This window comes from Callospermophilus lateralis, chromosome 5, assembly GCF_048772815.1.
Source record: "Callospermophilus lateralis isolate mCalLat2 chromosome 5, mCalLat2.hap1, whole genome shotgun sequence".
In the NCBI taxonomy this organism is placed as follows: Eukaryota; Metazoa; Chordata; class Mammalia; order Rodentia; family Sciuridae; genus Callospermophilus; species Callospermophilus lateralis.
The window spans coordinates 84,033,959-84,057,724 of NC_135309.1; the positions used below are offsets into that span (position 1 = coordinate 84,033,959).

General features: G+C 34.4%; 1 protein-coding gene across 7 annotated transcripts in view; it reads right to left on the reverse strand.

The window, feature by feature from the left end:
* The window catches only part of Pam (peptidylglycine alpha-amidating monooxygenase), a 289,187-nt gene that overhangs the window by 242,731 nt on the left and 22,690 nt on the right, over window positions 1–23,766 (reverse strand). Inside the window, exon 2 of one of the 7 annotated variants that reach the window (XM_076856967.2) lies at window positions 10,231–10,283. The exons of the other annotated variants lie outside the window; for them this stretch is intronic. The gene's annotated coding sequence lies outside the window, so the exon portion shown is untranslated. The remainder of the gene's footprint in view (window positions 1–10,230; window positions 10,284–23,766) is intronic. 7 annotated transcript variants of the gene reach the window in all.

The following is a 23,766-nucleotide window of genomic DNA, read 5'->3' on the forward strand; positions in this document are numbered from 1 at the left end:
ACACTAGGATTTCAGTTAGTAGTATATATTAGAAAGCGAGAAACCTGAAACAGAATAATCAAGGCATTAGTAATTCTTGCAATTCTATGCAAAACAAGGCACTTACCTTCCATTGCTAGGGATGTCTGAAATCACACTGGAAAGCAAGCAACGGGAAAGGGGCTTTATTGCCGGGTGAATCATCCCCACGTAGATGCTCTGAACAACCCCTGTATGCATACTGACATCATCAGGAGAGACTTGGAGGCAGAGGATACTATGGTAACCGAGCAATGTGCTGGGAGACAGAAGCCTTTAATTGCTTTAACAACTTCCTGGGGCTCAAGCTACCAGACTTGGATTTGCTAAGTAGGAAATGAAGGTTGTCACAGAGGCAGCAAGTGTGACACAGAGCAAGAGGACTCAATGAATTCTGAAATTATTAATTTCAGTGTGACTTTTTAATGACAAATATCATTACATGATTCCATCAGCAACATTCGTCTCACATCTGAGGCTGTGACAAAGGCACAGGTCAATAAATAAAGCTCCCAGGTAGCAACAGTCTAAGTATTCATAGATGGCTTTCTCAGTTAAGAAGCATTAATATTATCGCATCACAAATACCCCTTTCCTTGAGGATGAATATTTGATTCCCTTTGAAAGGAAACCTCACTTCAGTGCCTCTGCCTTCCGAAGTCAGTGTACTGATAACAATGAAAACTGGTTCTATTTACTACTCCAGGAGGTGGCAGCTGCCCGTTCCATTTATCTCGGAGCTCCAGTAAATACTTGCCAATACATCACTTATCCAGAAAACACCTCCAGTGAAATGGCTAATTATGACACCCAGATAAAACAGGGATAAGATCCACAGACTTGCTGTCACAGTTTTCTTGATAAAAATCTCTTCTATCATGGGCAGAATTGCTTCTACTTCTGAAGCCCCCCTAAAGCACACATAATTTAAATCTTTCCTTTGGATTCTTTTGTCCTTCCCTGCATCTGTCACCCACATTCAGAAGAATACAAACCTCTTGAAAATACCAGGTTTAAATTAATTGCTTAAATTAGCTATGCTTCAACATCAAACTGAGTCTACAATGATATACTACGCTTATTTGATCAGATGCAACACATTAATAAGTATATAATCCATCACCTGTACTAAGAAAACTATTTGTGTTCTTCTCCATGAATGCCAGATTGACGTGTTTTTAAAAAATATCATGGTCTAATTTTTATTGTAAATACTGTAATTGTAAAGGTAAGCAAGTAACTTGGCAGATCTTCCTTAAGATATTCGTCACACAATAAAAAATGAAGGCTGTCATTCTGTACTACATACTTAGATCTCAGTTATTTCAAAGAAACTATTATTATCTCTATTTCAATTTAGATGAAGCTAAGCCTGTCTTTTAATATTTCCCCTGTGAGTAAATACTGTACAAATGTCTAACAATAATACTGCTTCAAAAACAGTAAAATGGAATACAACAGAACACATTTACAATTTGGAAAAAACATAAAGAATTTTAACCTAGATGACAAGTTGGACCTTTCACTCCTATAAAGAAGAAGAATTCTGAGAGGAAAACAGTAAAATCAGCCCTCACAAAAAATAATGTAATTCAATCTTACGTATGGGAAAAAAAACTAAATGGAATTACTCCTATACTTTCATTTGTTCATCCTGCTAGCTTGAGTTTCAGAAAAAAATTCACCAAGTTTACCATGATATGTGTGAATACACACACACACACACACACACACACACACGTACACAAAGGTACTTTTTGTGTATGGTAAGATATATATGGTATGAATTCCTTTAAAATAAATACACTTGTTTATCTGAATATGCACTAAAAAATATCTAGAATATTCACTCAGCTGCTAGAAGTGGTTCTTCTGGTGATTTTAACTGCAGATTAGGTTTAAAGGAGAGTCTTCCAATTTTTAAAATCATGAATATGAATTACTATTGTAATTCAAGAAATGGAAATTAATCTAAATATATTCTGAACTTGTAATCAGGTTACCTACTCTCAGGAAGGACCAATGACAGGTGGTAGACCAGGTTCTACCATTTTAAGGTGGTTTCAAACAACTCTTAAGAGGACACGATCCATCTGTCTAAACAGAGAGTTAGGATGGGGAAAGTAAATAAAGGTTTTCTAGCAATCACACAAAAGGGACCAGGTGCAATGATTTTCCAGAGATGAGACAGTCATGAAGGAATGGTCCAACAATAAAGCTAGTTTGTTAAATTTTTTTTAAGTGTACTTTAAAAAAGAACACACCCCAAAATAAGACCAAACCAAGAGAGAGAGATGATACTACAAAAGACTGGAGGAAAAATGGAAGACCATCAGCATAAACAGAAATTTCCCCAGCTTCCATTATCTCATTCATTTTTATTCTCCTCTTAATCTACAAAAATGGTTCAAAGTGACATGTTCTAGTCCATATTCTATCTGCTCATGCTACACCATTAAATTCTTTTGATCAGTGCAATTTCACTGCCTTTTTAGAGAATATCATAAACTTATGTACTGCAAAAATTGAACAAAAACTACTACCTCCTTTGTGTTGATTCTCAAGGATAACAACAGAGAGGCCTTATGCATTATACACCCACATTAGGCCACCCACAGCAGCACAAGGTCCAGAGGTTAGACACACAGAGCAGGGAGAAAGGAAGAAATTCACCCAGGAACACAATCAGCTTCACTGAGCTATGGCATGCTCCTGCTAAATAAATATACACATTTTATCTCTCCTGAACCTCAGAAAATGTACTTCTTTTTTATTGGTTCTTTTTAGTTATACATAGGATTCATTTTGACATAATTTTAAAAGCATGGAATATAACTTATTCTAATTCAGTCCCCAGAACTTCCCCTTCTCCTTCTCTCCTCCCTTCCCTGTTCCCTTCCCTCTACTCTACTGATCTTTCTGCTATTTGCTTATAGTTAGAAAATTCACTTATTTTTTTTTCCAGAAGGTCCTGAGGCTCTGCAGACATCAAAAAAAGACTATAATTTCTCAAACTGAAAGAAAACAAAAATTAGAAGGTGAAATACCCTTTCACAAAAAAAAAAAATAAAAACCATGTATTTTCCAAAGAAATCACCTCATCAACCGCCAAGCTATGATAGATTACCTCTAACTCCCAGGCAACCACTTTAGCCTTTATGTTGAAGTTTGGGGATAAAAAGGCCCTGAGCCTAACTTGTTTTTAAACTAAACTGAATTCATGTTGGCAAGTGCCAATTCAGAGGCAAATGGGGGTCAAAGTTTCACTTCTGAGGGAAGATTTGGCTGGAATTTCTAGATCCTTGACTAGTCAACTAGTGGCCAGTCTGCTCCTTGCACAAATCACCTTTCTGAGGACAACACAAAACACTCTTAATCCTAAACTATCTTTGCTTCACAACTCATATTGAACTTCCTTCTAGCCCAAAGGAGCAATATTCTTGGCTGCTCTGCTCTTGACAGAATGTTTTCCTAATTCTGGGTAAGCATATTATAAGGATTGAAAATAACAGTGGTATCTGAGACTATATTTTTAGCATTTGAGTTTCCATTTTTTAATTAAAACAAATTCATATTAATTTGTTGAAGTATCACAAAAATTTCAGTATCCAAATTTCTCTGCTCTGTCTCCTCTTCATTCTCTCCCTAATGTCTTCTCTGTCAGGCACCCATAATGTCTGTTCTTCTAAGTGGTCTCCATGGCTTCAGAATGCCTCACCCTTTAAATTATTCTATGCATCCACTGTGTCCTAGATAAGTCTTCATAAAACATCGCTTTATCCAGGTTACCACCAAAATTTAAAAATGCCAAAAGGCTCCCTTTGTGGGCAACTGTATCAACTGCAGATTTCACATTTTTAACATAAGCCTTGTCCTTGCCAGATTTACGGCCCCCATCCATCACTTTGAACTACAATTAGAGAATCTAATGCACTAATATGTCCCTGGACTTTTCCTCCTGAAGACTTTTCTCTGTTTCCTGACCCTGGTACTCCACATCTACTTTTCCATTGACCCCATATAGCCCCCACATTTCTCTTGTCTCTTGTCCCTGCCAATCCAAACCCTAACAGTCCTCAAGACCCATCTCATCTCTTCCATCAAAAACTGGTTCCTCAGAATTTCCATTAATTTCTACCTCACTTTATTTCACTTAAAACATTCATGGGGCTATGGATATAGTAAGTGGTAGAGTGTGTGTTTAGCATGTGTGAGGCTCTAGGTTCAATCTCTGGCATACACACACAAAAGTTATATTGCTTATTTATTATCATTTTTCTTATTTTGCTACTTTCTTCAATCTACTTAAAAGTAGAGAAAGTCTATGTTCACTTCTTATTCTCTATACAGCACCATGCATTCCATTTGGCATTCACTGGATGAACACTTATTCAATATTTTTTTTCATTTCCCACATACTAAAATTAAATTCTTTTACTTAGAACTTGTGAATAATCCAGTGTTGTAGGATGAGGGAGAAGTCAGAATTTCACTTCCAGAAGTGAAAATAAAAATATAGGCTTGAAACGATGCCATGATTTTTCTTGTGCCCCAAAACTTCTAAGTACCTGATTCTCAACATGTTCTTTACCTGATGTTGCCTGCTTGTAATATCTGCCTCTTCTGCAACCAAACTGAACAGAGGACTTGACATATGGGTACTTTACTCAGTCTTTGCCCTAGATTGAAGTTACTCAAGGTTTTTTCCTCCTGGGGTCTTAATTTTGCTTTCATTTAAAGACCCAGAACTGGAACCCTTATACTACCTTTAAATTCACCCAAGAATCAGTTAAGTTAAATAATTTCCCAAAACTAAAAACAGAATAGAAAGACTTCAATATTTTGAATCTAAGAGTCAAAGTAATTATAGATGATGGCTTACTTTAATACCAAAAACGTATTTCGACATTTCATGATTCTAATTTTGATTATAAGTCCCAGAGGAAGTAGCACTGGATTAAATTCTAATATACTTTTTCTAAAGAAGCAAGTTTAAGATAAATTCTCATTTGAGTCTCTCAATTAGTGGAATTTAAAATACCTTTTCCCTAGGACACAAATAAGAAACTTTGAGGGAAATGTAGAGCATTTATGTGGATATAGGCAGAGACACTATAAATTTAAAAGCATGGAATATAATTTGTTCTAATTCAGTCCCCAGAACTTCCCCTTCTGTGAAATAAAAAGAAGCCTAAAGGGTTAAGGATGATGCCTGCAGCCTAAGAAGACCCACAGGGCTCAAAGGGTCTGACAGCAGGATGTGGGTTGTGCAGTTTCTGAATGAAGCCCTTTTGTGCAAGGGTCTTGCAAAAGGAATTCAGGCAAGACTGTGTACATTTGGATTTAAATTAATCAGCCAGTCAGTTTCACAATGCTGAGATTCCTTCTGCTTAACTGATTGCGGCAGGTTTACTGGCAGTTCCCAATTGATGTCAATAGTTTCTAAAAGGTCAAATGCAGCAACATACACCAAATGTCCCTCTTGGAGTTAAAAAGTACCAATAAACTATCCCCTCTGTAATCTGCTAGGCTATGCAGTGGATTATCCTATTTTAATCAACTGCCCTGGTTTTGTCTTTTTCTTGTTGTGTTGTTGTTCTTTTTCAAAACAGCTCCACGTAATTTGTATATATCAATAGTATAAACTACAAGAAAGCATGTTTTATTCTATATCTGGTTAAAACAGTATAAATATCTCAGCTTCAGCTCCATTTGGAGGAAAGAGAAGAGGGGTGGAACATTCCAGTTAATAGGGGCCAAATACAAAACAAGCAAGTCAAAATCAAAGCCATATCTGTGTTATTAACACAAACTCCCCAAAGAAAGCTATAGCTAAAACCATTGTCATGTAAACAATGAGCAGAAAAACAGTAAGTATATGAAAAGGTAGAACCCGGGCTAGGTGGAAAATTTCATCTGGGTTCAAAACTAGATTCTAGCCCCCTTGGAGGATTCTTTAAAATCCAGTGTTTCACTGTTTTGCTCAAGCAGTAAGGGATTGAATGCGTTCTTGTAAAATATTAATCATGCATGTCCTGGGCACTGCGTCTAAAAGGAAAAGGGAAAAGAAGATAAGCTAGGGATACCAGAGTATAAAGTGATCAGGACCAGCTCTCCTCTGGCAAGGCTGTAGAAACAGTAACTGCCAGACAGGGACTCAAAGGAAGTTCCACCAACTCAACACAGCCCCTCCCTCCCTTTAACATCTCTGACCTTCAACTGTGAGAAGGGAGGCATTGGTGCCTAGCTTTTCAGCTCTCCCACCTTCTGATCTCTGTGATCCTAGGCAAGCTACTTAACCTCCCTGGGCCTCACTTTTGTTACTACAAAATTAAGAACAATCATACCTCCAAAGGTTGCTGCGAGCATATCTGTGATTCAAGCACTTGTTCAGTTACTGGCATGGTGTTGAACAAGCCACGCAAGCCCACTGCTCTAAGAAAGCCTGCATTTCAGTGCAGAAGATAAAACAACAAGCAATTAAAAAAATAAATAACAATTTTATGTAAGTAGAAAAGCACTCAGAAGAACCATACCACAGGAGATAAGATAAGCACTGACTAGGGGAATGATGATTGGCATACAGTTGTCAGAGAAAAACCTCAGTATCAGGAGAAAAGACATTTGAATAAGAAGAAACAAGAAGCATAAAAGGACAGAGCCTTCCAGGCATAGAAATTAGCAAGAACAATGGTTCCAAGACACAAATGAGCTTAGAATGCTCAAGAAATGTGAAGAAACCCAGCATGGCTGCAGTATTTTTAGTGGTGAACACAGGAAATGTAGAAACACATTAGACAAATGAAGGAACTAAGTAAAACAGGAATGGGCATGAATGGAGCTTTAGGTTAAGGCTAAGACTGGAAAGATCAATTTGGGAGCCATCACCTTAATACAAATCTCTGTAACGCACCCAGCACACTGCCTAAAATATAGATAAGCAACCTTTCTCTTCCTACCTTTTCAAGTAACTGAGTTAATATTTGCATTAGGGAGGCTGTCAGCAAAATTAAAAGAAAAATGATGGGTAGGGTTGGATTCTCTCAAGGAGAGCAAATGAGTCTCATGTTCAGTGCCAACATCTGTGAAACTGTAGGGACTTCTTGGCATTTTGTGTTAAGAAGGATTCTGGGCTCCATTATATACAAAATACACAAATAGTAAAGATTTCCATGGCTTTGGAACTTGCAGTTTTGTTTGTGTTTAATAATAGTTAATAAATCTAAAACTCAGAGAGAATAATTTATATGCCTAAAGAGAACAGCCTTTGAAATCTGACTGTATCTAACCCTGGAGGTCATGTTCCCACCCACTGTGATATGAACATGGAAATGTGCAAAAATAAGCTCCTTCTTTGTATTCCCCTAAATATATCTCAAGCTCTTTCCAACAGAGTCTAGTATAACTGGCTTAGGTGTGGAGTGTCTTAAAGAATCATTACTCTAGTTCTGGCACATTCTGTGGTTTCTAAATTCATATATTACATTCTGAAGCAAATATACAGGCACAATTTTTTTCTGCGTTGACATTAGTGAAAAACATCCTGTTTGTTAAAATGCCAAATCCTGTTTGATTTAGTGATTAAGTAATCTTATAAGCAAGCTGACTTAATTTTAGTAATTGTCAAAATTCCAAGTAATTTTAGCAATAGTTGCATCACCAACCCTATTCCTCAGTTGACAGCTTCTTATCTAGCTGTTTTTAAACACACACACACACACATTCTCACACTGTTACTGCCATTGTTATTGCTACTTCGTCTACACAACAGTGAATTCATACTTTAACTAATGAATAAGGAATCCTCAGGAATTTGGTCCTAAAGAATAGGAATTTTAACTTTAAGGATTTAGGACAGTGAGGATTCAGCCTCAAAATTACACAGTAAACACAATTGGAAAAGAAAGCTAAAATATATTTAATCCTGAATTACCTTTTTCACCACCCACCATGCTTTCCTTCCTCCCTATTTTCTGAGAGAGGGCTTCACAACAAGAAAAATGTATGACTTATACTACATTGATTTGATTCCAGCAAACTAACCAGAAATGGAATTTTTATTAGCAAGAGCCATAGGCAGGAGCAGTAATAATACACTATACCTATCAGAGTAGTTAGTTTTATTCACGAACTCATGCTGAGTTAAGAAAAAAAAAGAGGAAAAAAGCAAACTTCAAAGCATTATTGAAAGATGATTAACACTCTAGCCACAAATGAGAATCACAAGCTACTTTGATGTGAGAATTTTTAGTGCCTAAATTTAAAGAAAGGACATCTACTATATGAGTTTAACCATTAAAGAAAATCCAATAATAAAATTCCTTTGCATGCTGAAAACCAGTAATTACCTAAGGGAATAAACAAAATTAGAACTGTCTCAGAAATTATGCCTTAAATGCAAAGCCCACAGATAATATTCCTCCCTTATACAGTTCAATGGCAAAATGCCAGCTCTAATGTACCCAGAACATTACTCTTCACATTGTCATTTTCCCCCATATCTCTCTCTCTTTCTCTCTTTCTCTTTCTCTCTCTCTCTCTCTCTCTCTCTCTCACACACACACACACACACACACACACACATACTGCAAGATACTTTGGGCACTAAACAAGCTGCATGCACAACTACATTGCAAAATTCCACCTAAGTTCAAGTCCAAGTGATGTTATTCAATGTGGTACACAGTTGCAAAAACAATTGGATAAAAACTTGTACCAGGGCTGGGGTTGTGGCTCAGTGGTAGATAGAGGGTTTTCCTCATATGTGTGAGGCACTGGGTTCAATTCTTAGCAGCACATATAAACAAATGAATAAAATAAAAAGGTCCATCAACAACTAAAAAATATTTTTAAAAATTTGTACCAGTACTTAATTTGAAACTAACATTAATAATGATCTGGAATCGCTAATCTAGGAACCATGAACCATTGCTGTCATTTATACAGTATATGTCAAGATCTATACTTGCACAACAATAGAGAATTATTCCTTAGCATGTGTAATTTTCAAACTCTGTGTGGAAATAGACCATGGAATATGCTGTATGAATTTCAACAGAAATAATAGATAATAGAACTCACTAAAGAAAAAAGTGGTTGAATTAAGATGTGTCGTTTTTCATAAGAAGAGTTAAAAAACATGGGAAAGATGGAAGGCTGGCATCACATGCTTTAAATGGTTTTAATATACAAATACATTAAATCTGATACTTTTTATTAAAATATTTACAGTTAGCAATCCTAATTAAATATACTTAAAACCTGAGTGCTGGAAAATTAACAATGTTCTCTTCCACATTTTATTAAATTGACATCACTGTATCAACAATTACTTGGAAAAATATGTAAGGCAATCTAAAAAAATTACTGTGCTTTCATTATGCGAAATGAAATGCATCTTTTAAAAAAAATATTGAGTCTGACATTCAGTTCTGTATGCTGCTACAGCAGGTCAAAAGCCATTAGCCACCTGCTGAAAATACATGCTAGGAAATAAAGTGTCCTTCAAAATTATTTTGCATATAGTATTTTCAAAGTAAAATGGGTGAGTTATATTCTAAATATTTAAAACTGTGATGTTTCAAAAGAAATATATTCACAATGCCAGAAAATAATTTTAAAATAATATCGATAATAGTCATAGAATTTAGAATGTTCAAATTCAACTTAAAAAAAAACACCTTATAGATTATGAAAGAAATAAAAGTTATAGAAGACATAAAATAACCAACCAACTCAACACTATGTGGCTACTATTTTCTTCTTTTCCAGTTAGAGACTCAGTATGCTTCCTAGGATTCTTAGGATATTCTCTCTATGCCAATAATTTTCTGGAGACTGACCCAACAGTCCTTTTGCATCTTGAAGACATTTTACAAGTGTATTTGCACATAAGAAAGCAAATCATCATCCCTTGTGAGGCTGAACATTTAAAATAATTCAAAACATTCATGTTATTTAACATTTCAAAACTTGGCAAAAAGAAGTATTTTATTACTAGATCCTATTAGCAATTATTTAATAACTCGTTGCTCAGCACTTTGGACAACCAGGTACCAAACTAAGTGTTTTACACACTTTAATGCATTTAATCCTAATAACAATATTATGGATTAGGGAATATCGTCATTTTATAAATAAGGAAACTGAGACACGGGGGTTAAGTAATCAGCACAAATAACAAGTGAGTAGGTTTTAAGGATAGAAACTTACAGTTTCTCTCATGGAAAATGAGGGAATGTGGGGCCCTTAATGTGACTGGCAACCTGAGGAAAGAAAACATAGGAGGCAAGCAGTGTCAAATGAAATGATGGCGTAGAAACAAATGCTTTCTCTTTCATGATTTTCTCTAATCTTACTTGGTTCAACAGTACTTAATAAACAAAAATAAAAAGATAACAGATGTAACCAGGTTTGCAAAAGCAAAGGTTACTCCTACCTGATTCAAAACATTAGGAAGCTCATTTTTTTTTTTTTGCCTCACTTAAAAATATGAATTTTGCTGTGTGGAAATATAAATACCCAACCTTTGTGCCCAAACTCTGAATAGCAACTGGTAAGTAAATAAACAAATATTTGGGTACCATGTTAGATTCTCTGGTTGCCAAAGCACTGATAGGTCTGTAGGAGTCCTAGACTATGAACCTGGTCCCCCCATGGATCCAAGGCAACTCCTGAAGATTGAATTCATAAATGGTCAAAAGAATGCACAGTTAGCCCTAGAGGGTGTGGCTCTGCAGGTGTTATCTTCATTGAACCAAATCAATCTAAATGAGTTTATAAGAAATCTCAAATTGACTCCTGATTTAAATGCTCAGGGTTCTTCCAAGGAATGAAACCCAAGCTATCATCAGATCATGGAACTTTTTATTGATATCACTGAATTTGATCCTTTAACAAAAGACCACATTCCTCTTTTAAACACAATATTGTAGACCTCTAAATCTACAAGTATATGTGTAAGTAAAAATTAAACTAAATAGCTTTTGATTAATAATCTATGAACTACAATGCATCTGTCAAAAATATTTCACAAAAAAAAAAAATCACCAAATCCTCTAATAAAAAGGTTGGGAAAGATTCTCTTTTCCACACTCAAAGGAAAGGAAATTGAATTCCCTGCTTTCACTGGAGACAGTTGCTATTTGTTTTGTGGAGAAAGGGCAAATTATGCATATTCTTGTGACTTTCAGTCAAGAATCAAGGTCAATCAACAGATTTTCTCTCATACCAACACCACAGCAGCAGCATAAATACAGATGTTCTTCATCCCTTTCACTGTGAGTTTTTAACTTTAGTTTTCTCTCTCAGAGCAGCTAAGATTTCTACATTTGTCAAAAGGGTAGCCATTAAGAAAATCATTTAGCTAATAAACAAGGAAATTAGCTAGGAAGCCTGATACAAAACAGATAGTAACAACACTCACAGCAATCTGTGCACACAAATTAAGGCAGTAAGAGTTGCTCTGATAAGCACTTTTAAACTGTTAGTGATACTCAAAAATAAGCACTACCAGCATAGGGGTTAGAGAGCAGTTTAAAACTTCTTATTTTAAGTCGATTTCCACAGAAATCTCAAGAATAATTTTTGAGTTTCATCTAAGGAAGATTACAGCAAAAAGAAGAAACTGAAAAAGTACCAGAGTGCGATACTCTATTTTCCCTTCCAAACACTCCTATATTGTTTTATTTGTCACTGTCTGGAGCAACCTGCTAACACTTCTTCCATTTTGAGAAAAGTCTGAGAATCTAAGAAAACAACACAATGGAAATAAACCTTCTCACTCTCATGAAAGATACCGGATTTTGAAGTTCAGAGTTTTCAACTTAAAAAATTAACAACAGAATTTCACAGTCACGTTTTATATGTTCTCTCTCTCTCTCTCTCTCTCTCTCTCTCTCTCTCTCTCTCTCTCTTTCTCTCTCTCTCTCTACACACACACACACACACATATACATATATATATTCATAGTCACATATTTTATATTTTATAAATGTAAATATATATAAACATATATATTTGAATTGATAATCCTCATACACAATATTTTTGGTAGATGAATCAGCATAACTGTAAATATCACTATATTTCCTATTTAATCAAAATGTCTTCTGTTTTCTATAAAACTTCAATCTTTCTTAAAAGTCTACCCTGAAAATAATGTAGATTAGGAAGAATCAGCTAATTCAATAGTAATAATAATATTTTCTCTCTGAGTAGGAAAAGAAAAATGTCTTTGACGCAACCACATCTTTCAAAATGCTTGGGATTGTTTGTTCAACCCTGGGTTTAATAATCCCTGCATTCAGTTGGTTAAAAACATATCAGTAAGAACCTACTTCTGGCAATTCATTCTAGGAAAACAGCTTTCCACTGGCCCAGATCATCCCTCCACACCAGGCTGTGGAACATCCTCCCTTCTTCTCTCCCATTCCCTTGGGACCTGGTCATACTGGTCAAAGCTGCATGATGCTGACCCCCAGTAGGAGGGGAAATGGGAGATACTCTCTACTTGCAATACATATTTAAATGATCATTTAAATTAATTTCATAGAACAGAAAGTTTCAAGAGGTAACTGGTCAAAGATAAATAAGCCATTTCAAGTACATTATAAATTCAAAAGCATTAAATAAATAATGCATTTTTAAATCCCCCAATAAAGAGCTCAGTAGTTATATAAATATGATCAACACTTTTTAAAAGGGAAAGAATGTGCATATAAACTGTTAAACACAAAGTTTCAATATGTGAAAAATATGTGAATATATAACATTCAATATGTTTCGCATATTTCTGAATTTTAGTGCTTTATTCTAACTGTAAAAAGTAATATGCTCTAACCCCAATTCCTTGAAAAATTGCTAAATTAGTTTTGTTTATAAATTGAGGATAAAATTTTTGATATCATTGTTCAATACACTTTATATATTCAAAATTATTTTTAAATCTTTTACTAGTTTGGTTTTTTAAATGTAAAAGAAGATTTCTATATCATTACTGTCTACACTCTGAAATACAAGCAGTATTAGTATACTCAATATATACTTAATTATATATGTATTCAGTAACTTAAAATACTGAACTTAAGCAACAATTATTTTAAATGTTTTCCAAGAGTGTAAACATTGTAAAAATTTCCACTTACAAGTACTTTTTGAAACAGGGTCTTATTAAGTTGGTAGGGTCTCACTACGGTGCTAAGGCTAGATTAAATTTGGGATCTTCCTGCCTCAACCTCTCAAATCACTACAATTACAGACCTGAGCCACCATATCAGGATATTCTAGACCTCTTAAATGCAAATAATCTTAGGTGTTCTACAAAAACTTCACATATTTGGTGAAGGTAAATTAACATTTTTTTTTTAACCAGTGGAACATAACCACTGAGTCACATCCCCAGCTCCTTTTAATTTTTATTTTGAGGCATGATCTCACTAAATTATTTAAGGCCTCCATAAATTGCTGAGGCTGGTCTTGAACTTGCAATCCTCCTGCCTCAGCCTCCCAAACCTCTGGGGATTACAACAGTGCACTACTGTTCCCATCTTAAAATGTATTCTTAATTGAGAATTTATGAGGTACATGTAATGTTCTGATCTATTATAAATTATGGGAAAATTCAATTCAGTTAATTAACAAATCCATAATCTCATCAATTTGTCTTTTTTGTTGTTGTTAAAAATCCTAAAAGAAAAAAAGAAAAGGTAAGACTAAGACATTATGTTCGTGTAGAAAGAGTCCTTTTCCTATGAAGACCAAGCCTCCTAATCAACAGGGAGATTTTTTAGAGAATTTAAAAAAGTATTTACCCAATGTTACCTGATTAACAATAAACTGCTAATAACAATTAACAATTGGGGCTGGGGATGTGGCTCAAGCGGTAGCGCGCTCGCCTGGCATGTGTGCAGCCCGGGTTCAATCCTCAGCACCACATACAAACAAAGATGTTGGGTCCGCCAAAAACTAAAAAATAAATATTAAAAATTCTCTCTCTCTCTCTCTCTCTCTCTCTCTCTCTCTCTCTCTCTCTCTCACTTCTCTCTTTAAAAAAAAAAAAAAAAAAAAAAACAATAACAGATAAGCCACTTCAGGACCTGACGCTTTCATGTCACTTTTTTTTTTCCCCCTAAGATGGCCTCAAGAAGCACATACCCTGCTCATAATCAAATATGTGAAACCATCATGAGTCTCAAAAACTGTGAAGCTCCTGGATATGGTGGTAAAAAACTGTAATCCCAGGGACAAAGTCAGCCTCAGTAATTTAGTGAGGCCCTAACCAACTTAGCAATACCCTGTCTCAAAACAAAAAATAAAAAAAGGGTGGGGATGGGGCTAAGTTGGTTAAGCAACCCTGGGTTCATTCAGTCTCCAGTACCAAACAAAACAAAACAAAACAGCAAAAACAAAACTGTGAAACTACATTCTGATTGATGAGAACAATAAACCAATCATAATTCTTTGTTACAAATTCTTCACCTGACAAAATTATGGTTTGTGGGATTCCTTTAAATAGGGAGTAGTCCCATCTAATATATTGAGAATAGACTGGAAATTCCAAATTTCCCACTAGCTTTCCACATTAGTACACAGTCCCTACTCCACCTCTTCACACTGCCAGTCAATGGGAGATGGGTCACCATGCATTATATGTTCTTCAAAGTTAAGAGACTACACACCAAGTATTCCAGGCAACCAAAGAGACCTTGCCAGGAAAATTTGGGTAAGTACAAAAAGAAATAACCTTGTGCAATTGTTAAGCGCTTTTTATACAAATATATTCACTTCCTGGAACCTGGTAAATATTTGTTTTAAGAGTAATTTCCACAGTCTTTTTACATGACTTTAATCACTATTGGATTGGAGAGCAATTTTAACAATAAAGATTTCATTTACTTTCAATATTTTTGTTGATATTATGATTTTTTGGCATTTAATTCCTATCTGCTCCAACATATGCACAAACCCACATATGCACATACAATAATGTTTCATATATCTGAAATAAATTTCTTAGATTTCATGAATACCAATTAAAAAATTTTGGGGCCGTAGATGGACACAATATCTTTATTTATTTATTTTCTATGGTGCTGAGAATAAACCCAGTGCCTCACACATGCTAGGCAAGCACTCTACCACTGAGCCACAATCCCAGCCCCCACATACCAAGTTTAAATAAAATCAACACCCAAACAGTAAATGACTCTAATCTCCAATTTGTTATTATCTTTCTTAATATTATGGATACAACTTCTCTTAATGTTTGCGTATTGCCCAGAAAAAATGACAGTTGGTATTGTATTTCAACAATACTTGGAGTAATGGAACATTTCCAAATTGAAATGTTCACCATAGCTGTACTTTCCTTCAAGACACTCCTAGCATGTTTTAGATAAAACCCCAGAGACAAGCTATCTGAAGTTACTTGGTTATCTACTATCAGACTGATGCTTTACAACTAATTGGCTGACAGGATATGTTTTTCTCACCAGGAGTTGAAAGAAGGGAATTTATCTTCCATTCAGAAACAAATGCCAAGTAAAGTTGTTAACTAGAGTTTTTATTTTTTAAAAATTATTTTCTTTCTTTTTTTCTTGGTACCAAGAAAATATTTTAAACTGAAAAATCCACTAGAGAAAAAGTAATTGTAAGAAAAACATACTACTGGGTTACCTTTTACATGTAAACAAAATGTACAAGTATAAAAGAGAAACACATCAACACATTAACTGGAACATGTAAAAATGCATATGGCCAACAGTTATATAAAAAGTGCTCAAGTCACTAATTTAAATTAAAATAATGATTACCATTTTATACTTCTTAAATTGAGAGTTTAAGAAAAATGAAACAAGTGTTCTCCCATAGAGCACTGCAGAAATATAAACCCACATGATTTTTTGAAGGACAAGCTAGCATATATGTATCAAACACTGTGAAAAATGTTCAAACCCTCTAATTTAATTTAACTTCTAGAAAATTTATTTTCAGGAAATAGAGATAAGCAAAAGGTAATATAGAATATTTTCATTATAGTGACTTTTATAATAAAAAAAATCTAAAATCTCAATAGAGGATTAAGTACAGACAAAACAAAATGCAGTGCAGCTACTTAGAAGGCAGCTGTAAAAGAACATTTAGTGATATGAGAAAATGAACTTTATTTAATGCTCACTGAAAAATGCAGGCTATAAAATACAATAAACATGATCTTAATTTTACATCGCCCAGCTTTATATTTATCTCTATATGTGTTCACATATACATGGACATAACAATACAATGTATAAACAAATGTTTAGCACTGGGTGGTAAAATTATGGATAATTGAAAAACCATTGTTCTGTTTGTGGTTTTTATTTTTATATTGGCTGATTTTCCACAATGAACAAGTACAATTCAAGAAAACAATGGAGGAAAATATAATTACTCAGAAAAATGAAACCTAACTTTTTATTCAGGTGCAGTTTCTCATATCTAGAGGTAACACTACTAATAACAATGAAAATTATATTCCTGCAAGAAGCCAAAATGGACCCAATGCCTTCAGAAATGCAGCCATACAAAGCAGTGATGTCGAACCTAATACCACACTATTAAGATAACTTCCCTCCCTCTACTCAGATCTATTCTCAGGAGAACAGTCAAATCACCCTCATAACCACCAGAGACTTAGAGAAAGCCTCCATCGTAATAAAGTAAGTAAAACATGGCCAGGAGTCCCAGTGTAATCTCTCTAAATTCTTTGTACATCCATAAAATGGAGGATAATAGCACTCTTGATCCTCCGACATAGTTTTGGAATCAAACTGGCTGTTCATTTCTCAGGTATTACTCTTCTTTTATCAACAACAATTTATGGTGTATTTTACAACAGCTAATACACATTAGCTTTTATAATATAGTGTATTGCATGTTACCTTTTTTATGTTATTGTTGTTGTTTATTGATTTGACTGTTTCTAAACTACTCACTAAGGATGTGAATAGAGTTGAAGAGTTACAGTTAAGCTGATGGCTTTGCATAGGAAGCTATGCCTATAACTTCTGGAAGAAGTATCAATCAACAACTATTTATTGAGCATTTTTCATCGTCAAAGAATTATGCAAAGTACTTATGGGAAAACCATTCCCCAGTTCATATACAAGATAAGGAAGCTGTATTTTTAACAAAGTTAATCTAACTATATAATATGAATAATTAGCTGACCCTTAAATTTGTCTTGTTAATTTCTTCTCTAAATCACTGGAAACATTTATTACTTTATAAATTTCATTTTTGTAAATTTTGCTTTTTATATTCTGGTAAGGCATACTTATCCTAAAATTTATCATTTTAACCATGTTTAGCTATACATTCAGTGTCATTGTGGACCCATTACCACTCTCCATCTTCAGAATGGCTCATCTTCCTAAACCAAAACTGTATCCATTAAAAAATAACTCCCCATTCCCTTGGCCCTCCAGCCCTTGCCACCAAGCATTTTATTCCCTATCTATGAGTCTAACTATTCTAACTACCTCATGTAAAGGAAATCATACTATGGTCTTTCTTTTGAGCCTGGCTTATTTAAATTAGCATAATATCTTCAACGTTCATCCACGTTGTAGCAGATGTCAAATTTTCATTCCTTTTTAATGTTTAATGGTATTGCATTCTATGTATATACCTCATTTTGTTTATGCACCATCTGTTGATGGACACAGGTTGTTTGCACCTTTTGGCAATTGTGAAGACTGCTGCAATAAATACACTGGCTTATACATATCAATTTGAGTCCCTGTTTTCAATTCCGGGGGCATAAACCCAGAAATGGAATTACTGGTGGAGTTTGCTTTTAAAAACAAATTTAAATGAACATTTTTTGACGTTTGAAAACTTAATTATCATCAAATCCAGTCTTCATATTGAGTTTTTAACAGGAAAAGAATTGTTTTCTTTCATTGTATATTTTGAAAACTCAAAAATAAAAGTACTATTTATACATATGACTTAAAAGTACTGTTTATACTTATGACTTAATGTAAATTTCCCAATAATGTCAATGCTTTTTCTAGAAAAGTTCATTATTCTGTAGAAACATCATCCTTCAATATTCATCATGTCCTGACACCTACATAGTTCCTGTTAACTTCTGATGGTGTCAACCATCAGGGCACTTAACCACCAAACCTCTGTTCTCACAGGCTGTGATGTTCCCCTTGAACTATTAATACATTCTTATCTTCACTTTCCAGATAACACACACATATTTTACTAATGTCACCACCATGCTCATAATTTTGCTGTTAAGATAGTAGTTACTTAATAAGAAGAATTACAGCTAAAGGGAATAAGAACAAAGTAACATGCTTCAGATGAAATTATGACCCTCTCCAAACATAATATTTGATTTGATACCACCTTAAAAAACACATATAACACAGCTGGCTCATAATACAAATGTTATGATCTGTTACCTGGTGGTGTCACAAAAGAATTCCACTATACTTTTTAAAAATGAGCATTCTGTGAACTTTCTTAAATTATGTAAATATAATAAGGCATTTGTCTCTCTTGTGGGTGAAAATAGAATGTGAAGCCACAGAGTGATTATTTTTAATTCTTAACTGTGAATTACTGACCACTTGTGAAGAGAAATGTAGTTTCTATTGAAAAGAAAAAGAGTTATTATGCCTTACATACGATCTATAACTTTGAGACAGCAGTGGCATGATGAAGTTATTAAAGTCTTTCTGACAAAGTAAAGACCATAATAACTCACTGCCACCTTCATCAAAGCTGATGAGTTATGGAGTATATGAAGGGTAATTACCCTTCAAATAAAGTATGTGGGCAGTTTCTTATTATAAATTTTTATTTTAATACATAAATTGTCACACCTTGTTAACAAACAATTTAAAGCAGGCTGAATTATGTGATTAAATTATAAAAGAAAATTACATTGTATTTGTTCATTTCTCATTCAAGACATCAAACATATGATTTCTGTTAATAAAAAGTCATTGGAGCTGTATACATGCAATGAACTGAAATAGGACTTTCCTTAACTATTTTTACAGTGAGGAAGAGTAAAAAGAGGTGACATGATTTTAATAAAAAACAAATTAATCTATTTTACCAAATCTACCAACAGTGATAGTAGCAACCTAAAATCTACCATTCATGTACCACTTAATAAATTCCAACCCATGTATTCACTATGCAGGCTAAATCATAACTTTAAAAGTCTCTGATTCTTTAGATAGGGCTATAAATAAACACTGGGAATATTCAACATTTCCTGAAAATAGATAACATTATTCTTTAAATCTCTGTAAAGTCTTATAATTGGTTGAATTTTCCCTTCATTCACCAAGGGATCCATGCCTCTGAAGGGAACCACAGGAGTATCATGAAAAATGGATTTCCTTGCTGAGAGTTGCAAAATGGTTCTCTCTCATAGCAAAATGATTGGGGTCCTTGTTTATGCTTAGTGTTAAGTCCTTAGAGGACAGAGCAGCATATTTTACTGAGGCCAGGAAATGTGTTCCAACCATGGGGCAGTGTCAGAATTTAAGAACTCCAAGTTAGCACAGAATAGTGATAGCTATATTTAGAACAGGACTGGATCTTGGACCAATTAAAAAATTGTGTGGATCTTGTAGGGTCTAGACATACAAATACCAAGAATTACATCTATTCCTCTTCTGCCAGCTCCCCATCCCAACTGAAATAGGTTGAAAAAAATGTGATTGTGAAATTGTTTGGGGAATGATGAATAAAAAGTTAAAGTGAAACACTTGTCCTGGCCTTTTCATCAGCATAATGATTTGGAGACTAAAGGAAGATTTCAAGTGAAATTGAAATCATTACAATTCAAGAGCAGTGATGAACAGTCTTAATTTACAAATCTCAGATGGTAGAGTGAAATTTCTCTCTACTTCCAGAGGCACTGCCTTCTTGTTACACTCTATGGGTCAACTGTATCTGTTGAGATTCATCATTATTACCATTATTACTACCACTAATAATCACATTATGCTTGACAGTTTTCTTTCTTAAAACTTTTGATGCTTAATTTTTCCAATATATTCTTGACTTTTATACCACACATCAAACGAGTAGTTATTTGCTTGTTCCTGTAAATTATTGATTTGCTACTGACTATGCTCAGAATGAAGATGAATAAGTGAAGAATCTGAGCCTAGTACCTTCCTGAGCCCCCAACCTTGAGCTAAAAAATAATTATCTAAACTGAAAGGCAAATTTTAATTTCTATATAGTTAGGAATTATATGACCTTTTTTGGTGCATCTCTACATTTTCTCCATGGAGGGACTGAATTCCTCAGAAGACTCATCCAGAAACAGGCAGGGCACAGGGCAAGAGGGATTCTGATGGAGTCAAGTGCAAGGTCCATGGCCCACACACTTGCAGAACCCAATGGTTCAAAATTCATTTCCTAAAAATCCAGTGGTTTGTAATCATTACCATTTATATTGATATTAATAGCAACAACTTAGAAAATAAGACTAAATGACATAAAAATTTCAATATTAATAACTGCAAATTTATTATTATTAATGATAGTAAAAACTTACAGTTAATGATAGCCAACTAAATACTCAGCACTTTTCAAAGTACTTTTATAGGTATTAACTCATTCAATTCTTATAAAAACCCTAGGATGATAATATTAAATTCTCTATTTTGCATAGGACCAAACTGAGGCACAAAAAGCTTGAGTAACGTGTCTCACCTTCTGTGTGTTCTGTGATGGTGGTGATGGGGGCAGGCGGAGTAACTCAGTTTGGCTCCATAACCTGTGGAATTAATCATGATAAAAAAAAAACTGCCTCCTTTAATAGCTGCAATGCAGAATTTATTCTTGTTTTTTCCTTCTCAGTTCTTTCTCTAAAGATGGATGTGTTTGGTATAAATTTGACCCAAGAAAGAACAATAAGTTTACAGAAAGTAAATTTTGTTTTACCATAATTCTGCTAACATAAGTCTACAAATTCTACCAATTACTAAAAATAACTTCATACAAATAATCCAAATGTAAGGACCATATTTTTGTATAAAGTGCAATATTTTTGGCTCGATTTGAAAGGAATTAAACATGTTCAAAAATTTAGTACATATACTGTATAATCATTTGAATGGATGATTTTTAAAAATTTAAATACAAAGTAAGAACTCTCAACTCAGACCCCATTTGTTTGCAAAGCAGAATTTTGAATTTGATCCAAGAGCAAAAGTAAACCATTCAGTGTTCCTGCAATTAGGTCTTTATGAGGCTGTCACCCTCCAGCAGGCATCTTCCCCTCTGACCAGAACCCTCAAATGCTACATTCTGAGCCCAGGAGATGCCTGAAGACTTTCCTGGGAGTAAGTGGCACAGAGGTAATTTTAAGAGAATAGCTTTCTAGATGCTCAGTCTTCATTTATATTCTTTCCTAAAACTCAACAGCCTGAGAAAGAGTCTGGAACCTGCAAATTCCCTTTTCCTACCCCAGCTTTCAGGCTTCATTTTACTATTCAGTTTGTCTCACAGTGGACAAACTGTAAGTGGCCCAAGTAAAGGGATGATTCTAAACACTGGTGTTGGTAGTTAAAAAATGAACGGCTTTAACAACAGGGAAACATAATTATTAACAACTTAGATGAGTTTTAATCTTTGCTTTTCCTGAAAGTAAAGGTGAAACTATACAATAATTATTTAAAATAATTTTGGGGATAGAATACTCAATAATATTTGTCCTATGTTATTTAGGATATAATCATACCAAAAATTATTTGTTACCTGAATTCAGATTTTACTGGGCATCTTCTCTTTATGTTTGCTAAATCTGCAACCCTACCCACATTTTAATTTTGAACTGGACCCCAAAATTATGTAGCTCATCCTGAGCTGATGACAAATTTAAACATAACTGAATGATATAGGAGACACCAGCTGAGATCATCTTTAAAGACTTTCTCTTCATTTGGGCTATATCCCTGCCTTTATACACATGCCTACAAACACACACACACACACACACACACTCACACACACACACACACACACACACACACACAGAGAGAAATACAAATATATCCTGGCATACAATGTTCCTACCAAGTTTTCATCTTTGAGTAGGTATAAAGGGCTACTGCCAACTAAAAACTAAAAACCTGGGCATGAATGCTTGTTGGTGTCTCAGATGCAACAGCAAATTGAAAAGTGAAATAGAATAAAAAGAACTTAAAAAGGAGATTTTTCATGAGAGCACCATTTCTACAAAGAACAGTGATTGAATTTTTTTAAAAAAAGGAAAGTCAACATCATACCTGTACCAATATCACTAGCAATAAATAAAAATTTAAAAAAAATTTTTTAGTTGTAGTTGAACACAATACCTCTTTTTTATTTTTATGTGGTGCTGAGGATCGAACTCAGTGCCTCACATGTGCTAGGCAAGCACTCCACTGCTGATCCACAACCCCAGCCCCAAGCAATAAATAAAATTTGAGAGAGAAAGAGAACAGGTACTTATGAAAGGCAGAACTTAATTGATTCTGGCTTTTCTACTACCTGCAACTTAAAAACTTAATATTGACTTTGGAAATATTTCTAAATCTGTGATGCTATTTTCTTTTTAAATATCATGTCTGAAATGTTTGCATCCACTTCTCATTTCTCAACAAATATAGATTTTTTTTCCTTCAAATGTCTTACTGAACTAAGGGTTGGATTATTTTTTCTTTTGTATAGCTGTCAATCACATATATTATTTGTGTCTATTGCAAACTCATTTTGCAATAAAGGATTTCAAAATCTTCTCTCCTTCCTCTTGGGGAAAAACAAAGGGTGAAACAAACAAGGAAAATGACTTTATACAACCCTTTCATTTCTGATCCTGATTCCTTCCTGCTATGAACTTCATACCAGAGCTCTCCTTTACTGTGCTTCAGAGATGAAAGAAGCTCTTATATCCTATAAAAAGCAAGTTCATCTTTGGTGTAAATGTTGGAGAAGTGTGAAGAATGATTTAATCTTTGAAGAAAATATAATGCATTCTGAAAGAGTTCAGGTTTGAAATTCTCCAAATGTTTGAGCTCCTGAGAATGTCAATTGCAAGGACAGGATGTGATATCAATCTATTCTTCAGTTCAACGCTTAAGGCTTGACACAAGAAGACAGGAGTAGGTGGCCAACAACAGACTGCCCAGCTTCAGATCCTAGCTCACCCATTTACCCTCATGACCCCAGGCAGGGTTTTAAACTCTTAGTACCTATTCTACATAAATGGAATGATAATGACAGTATTTATTTCATAGGATTGTAAGCATTAAAAAGGTATGGGGCTTAAAACAAAATCTAGTCCACAAGAAGAATTGTTATTACATCAGCACTAAAAGTATTTCTGGGCCTAATCAATAAATGCAAGTCCCTATAGATAGTAGTTAACATTCTTGTTTATTTATCTTGGCATGTGTAATAAAGATCAAAGATTTTTTTTAATGTTATTTTTTTCTTTTATTTCCTGTCAAGGTTCAATGCTTGCAGAACATTAAGAATATTTTACAAATATAGCCTGGTTGAGAAGCATTGCATTGTGTTATAAAGAGCAGCACAGGGGCATTTAAGACATGAATTAAAGTCCCAGCTCCTAAGTAAGCTGTGACTGTACTTTAGCATTTAGTTTTTTTCTCATCTGTAAAATGAGAAGGTATCCAATGAATTTCTAATGTTTCCTGAGGAAATAAAATTCTGAT